The following is a 5,206-nucleotide window of genomic DNA, read 5'->3' on the forward strand; positions in this document are numbered from 1 at the left end:
ACTCATATATGTCAGAGGTTAAAAAAAAAGCATGTACTTCATTACATCATTAGAGATTAAATGAGAATATCCATTCAAAGGAGTTTGCATGGTGCCCACTGTATAGCATACAGAACAATGTTCGCTAATATCAATGTGATTTGATTTGTAAAATTTTTACAGTACCACTAAGACACATGGTGTCATAAGAAGTAGATGATGTGTGAGCATAAGTGAGTGTAAATACCCATCTCTGTGCTTAGAACATGGCAGGCCCTCATGAATTTGTTGGACTAATGGGTTGGAAAGGTTAACACGTGTAGACTGAAAACCCCTTCTGATTCTTATTTTATTATTATTTTCAATAGATTAATAATAGACTAAAATATATTAAACAATTAAAAACTTTTGTGTGTGTAGATTCAACAACACTGAAACAATGAGATCTAAGTGGCAGCCACTGAAACTTCCTAAGGTGCCTGTCAAATTAACAGGAGGGGTGGAGTGGAGTTTGGGGTGGAGAGGGAATATGGGAACACTGGTGGATGGAAGTGACACTTGTGGAGGGATTGGTGTTAAATTATTGTATGCCTAAAACTCAACTACCAGTGACATTGTAAATCATGGCTCTTTAATAAAATTTTTTTAGGGGCTGGAGCAGTAGCACAGCGAGTGAGGCGTTTACCTTGCACGCGGCCGACCCGGGTTCGATTCCCAGCATCCCATATGGTCCCCTGAGCTCAGAACTAATTAAGAAAGGTTAAATTGGGGGATATGGCTTAACCGATTCCTGAGTACAGAGCCAGGAGTAACCCCTGTGCATTGCCAGGTGTGACCAAAAAGCAAAAAAAAAAAAAATTAAAACCACAACTTTTGTGTGTAAAGGACATGATCACAAATTTGTGTACCCATCAGGTATGTTGCTAGAATATGTAGGATGGGCAATAACTCTTGAATAGGGTGCCAAGTGCACACTGCCAAACACAATCTCTCTAGTTAGAAATTACAGGAAGGTCTTGGAGGAGTCCCAAATAAGAATCAAAATAACAACAACAACAAGCAAGTGAATGTGAGAAAGAAGAGGAATTTGTGTAGAATGACAGCCATTCCCAACTGGGACAAACTGATTTTATTATGTTAACATCTGGGTTGACTATGCTGGTCTGGGCAGTCTAATGAAGCTCTGTCCACACCAACAAAATCCTACCACTTAAAATGGAAAGTGTCAGTTGAAAGCTGAGAGAACACAACCTCTGTACACTCCCATTCACCTCCCTTCCTAAATACACAAACTAGACAGTGTTTGCTGGAAAATCGTGATGTGTCAATGAATCCTGTCCAAGAGAAGACCCGGAGAGCAGAGCAGCAGAAGAGTCTCGTAAGAGCTCAGAGATCTATAAAAGGCAGGCAGGCTGTTTTGGAAACCGTGTGGGTGAGTTGACAATTACATCAACTCTAGCTGCTATCTGTTGCTTTTGACATTGCATTATTTATTCCAGCAAAATTCTCACCATTGAATTCTCAACAGACTCAATGCTGAATTTCAAATCTACTTTGGCAATAATAATAGTTGCAATTGTTTTGTTAGAAACTCTGACCTGGGCAGGAGCAATAGCACAGCAGGTAGGGTGTTTGCCTTGTATGTGGCCAACCCGGGTCCTATCCCCAGCATCCCATATGGTTTCCCAGCACCACCAGGAGTAATTCCTGAGTGCAGAGCCAGAAGTAATCCCTGAGCATTTTGGGTGTGACCCAAAAAAACAAAAAAAAAAAAAGAAAGAAAAGAAAGAAGCTCTGACCTGAAGTATTTGCATTAAAGCCATTAATTTGAAGACCAGTGGGCAGTAGAGCCTTCACCTGTACAGGTAACTCTTTTAAGATCTAGAATGGAAAACTTGATACAATGAAAACTCAGTAACCTCTGTGGGATTTGAAGTGTGCAAGTTGCAGTCAATGAAGAGAAATGGGAGAGAGATCACAACTGTTTATGGTCTGTTCCCAGTGCAGGAAGTTTGAGACGGTTGTGGAAGTTGTTTAGCACAAATGACGTTTATGACGTTTATACTCCACCTACTGGATAACTTATGTGGAAGCACTATTTATTTCTTGCATAAATCAGTGTTCTCTAGAGAAAAAGAGCTACCAGGATATTTCCTGTCCTCCCCACCTCACGCCCCCTGCCTGCTGCTGTCTGTCTATAGATTTATTTTAAGGCTTTGGCTCATATGATTATGGAGGTGTGGCTGGTCCAAAACCTTCAGAGTAGGCCAGCCAGACTGCAGATCTTTGCAAGACTTGTGGGTCAGGACCAAAGAGAGTGTTCCCTGAATCCCTCTTGCCTGGGTGAGGTCTGTCTTTACCTACAAAGCCTTTCCACCGATTGGAAGAGGCCTTCCACAGAATGGAGGACAACCCGCTTTGCGACACCGTCCACATTCAAATGTTTCTCTTCCCCGAAATCACTTTTGCAGAAAATACTAAATAGTGTTGGTCCAATTACCTGTGCAGTGTGGCCCCGCTGAGCTGGTATATAAAATCAACGATCATATCAAGGCAATGTGAAGAATGATTACCCTTTGGTCCTTATTTATTTCTAGAAGAGAGCTGCTGTCAGGACAAGCTGCAGGGTGAAATGTTAAAGCAGAAAGAAGAATCAGTAGGTAGTGACACAAGACAGTCAGTCACCCCTCCAAACTCACACACCCAGACATTGACAATGTGTGTGTGTGTCTGTGTGAGTGTATGTATTTTCCCTCCTACGCTTGACCGTGATGTACTAAATATGCCCACAACAGTAGCAAAAATGGGTCTCGTTTCCCTCACCCCGAAGGAGTCTCCAGCTGAGTTGGGAAGACCGAGAGGGCTCGTACTAAGCGGACTGAAGTCAACGGGGGGGAAGGCGCCCCCCAAGCTGGCCACCAAGGAGGCCCGCAAGAGTGCGCCAGCCACGGCGGCGCGAAGAAGCCGCACCGCTGCCCGCCGGGCACCGTGGGCTGCGCGAGACCCGCCGCTCCCAGGGGTCCACGAGCTGCCCATCCGCACGCTGCCGGCCCAGCGGGGTGGCAAACCGCGCAGGACTTCACGACCGACCCGCGCTCCCAGGGCTCGGCCCTCACGGCGCTGGGGCTGCAGGAGGCGAGCGAGGCCGACCTGGTGGGGCTCTTCGAGGACACCAACTTTTGCACCATCCACGCCGCGCGGTCACCGTTATGCCCAAGGACATCCAGCCGGGTGCAGCATCCGCGGAGAGAGGGCATAAAGTGTACGATGCTAAAATCTCAGGGCTGGGACAAATGGAGACGCTACTGGCGCCAGCTCGAGTAAATCTATGATTAACGGGATGACAGCGCTACAGTGCTACAGTGCTGCAATTACCAAATGCTCAAATGTGTGTGTGTGTGTGTGTGTGTCTATGTGTGTGTGTATTTTTTTTTTTTTTTTGCTTTTTGGGTCACACCCAGCGATGCTCAGGGGTTACTCCTGGCTCTGCACTCAGGAATTACTCCTGGCGGTGCTTGGGGGACCATATGGGATGCCGGGGATCGAACCCGGGTCGGCCGCATGCAAGGCAAACGCCCTACCCGCTGTGCTATCGCTCCGGCCCCTGTGTGTGTGTATTTTTCCTACATTTGCCACATGCTCATGTGTGCGTGTCTGTCTGTGTGAGTGTGTATTTTTTTCTCCTACATTTGCTAAATGCTCAAATGTATATGTGTGTGTGTGCTCACACGCTAACGGCTCAAATGTGTGTGTGTTGTGTGTGTGTGTGTGTGTGTGTGTGTGTGTGTGAAGCAGAAAGCAAAAAAGATATTCTGAGGAATTTTTAACAAACAATCCTGGAACCATCTGAAACTGAAGCCATCTAATCAGGACTGGTCCCACGTAGACTCACTGCTGCCCTCATCGGGGATGTGGTTTGGTTGGTGGGTTTGGGTTGGGTTGTGGGACCATAACCAGCAGACTCAAGACTGACTCCCGGCTCTGTGCTCAGGGATGGCTCCTGAGGTCCCAAGGAGCCTGTGGGAAGCCGCCAAGGAGCCCAGCCTGGGCACTTGCCAGGCCAGAGCCTTCCCTGCCACACCATTTCTCAGGCCCTGAACTGGAATTTATTTTCTGAAGGTGACTTTCCCTTACGCTCCACCCTGGCCCTGTCCACTTTGCCTCCTTCTGTATGCGCATGAAAGGCCGTAACTCAGCATCCCCTGTGGGAGTACCTCTGCTCTAATTCTCTCCCCTATGCATCAAAGTGGAGGCAGGGGCGGGGAATAGTAAAACGTAAGTCAATTCCCAAACCCCACACAGAGTGCATAAGTTTTCTGATTTTCCCCACGGCCTGTTTTCCTGCATCAGTGCTCGGCTTGCTGGTCTCTGTCCTTCCCACCTGCTTCGGCTCCTCGCTCAGTGAAATGCAGCTCTTTGGAAATAAATATGCGTTGCTTTATCTTCCTGGCCAGAGACAGTTGCTTTGTTAAACTCAAGGTGAGGCGGAGCAGGAGAGAACCTGCTCCCAAGCTAGCACCTCCTGAAAGCACAGGGCAAAGACTGGGCGTGGAGGAGGGGCGATTCGAGGGCTCGGTACGTCCATTCTGTGTCAGCCCGCCAGTGGTCACTCCTGAACACAGAGCTAATACTGCCAGCTCTGGAGAAGGCCCTCCCCCTCGCCCCCTGATCCACTCCCTGTCCCCCAAATAAACAAATTAGGTGCCGAGTAAACCACATGCAGTAGACAAGGATGTTGCGTGAAGCTCTGATTCATCCCCCGCCAGTGTAATTTTAGACAGCTGGAACTGGTCAGCCCACACTGATAGCTACTTACTATTTTGGTACCAGGACAAACCAACCGCCTTCTATATGCTGATTAAGTGAGTGCACACTTGAGGTCCAAGGAGCACTGTTTTTTTTTCCCTTTCAGTCAATAATGGTAGGTATTTACCTTCTTATTAGCAAGCAGAAGGTCAGGAGCTGCGGCCGGTGCATGTTCCTGTGGCCTATTTTCTGAAACTAGAATCGTATCATGCTCCTTCCCTGCTAAGCCCGCCCCTTCCCCCAGGTTCCTCTGGACCTCTGTGGACCCACCGGTGCCGGTGCCATTCAATGCATACACTGTCTGCTTTTCCTTCCCTTGGTCCTAAGTCCATTGTTCTGAGATGGGACCCAGAAATCTTCATTTCTGTCACCACAAAAATAATTTACATGTGAGTGGTGCCACCATTACACTCGGACTTTC

General features: G+C 47.6%; 1 pseudogene; it reads left to right on the top strand.

The window, feature by feature from the left end:
* Nucleotides 1–2,782: 2,782 nt before the first annotated feature.
* LOC129405021 (uncharacterized) lies at nt 2,783–3,238 on the top strand (annotated as a pseudogene).
* The last annotated feature ends 1,968 nt before the right edge of the window (nt 3,239–5,206 follow it).

Source organism: Sorex araneus, chromosome 5, assembly GCF_027595985.1.
Source record: "Sorex araneus isolate mSorAra2 chromosome 5, mSorAra2.pri, whole genome shotgun sequence".
NCBI classification, from domain to species: Eukaryota; Metazoa; Chordata; class Mammalia; order Eulipotyphla; family Soricidae; genus Sorex; species Sorex araneus.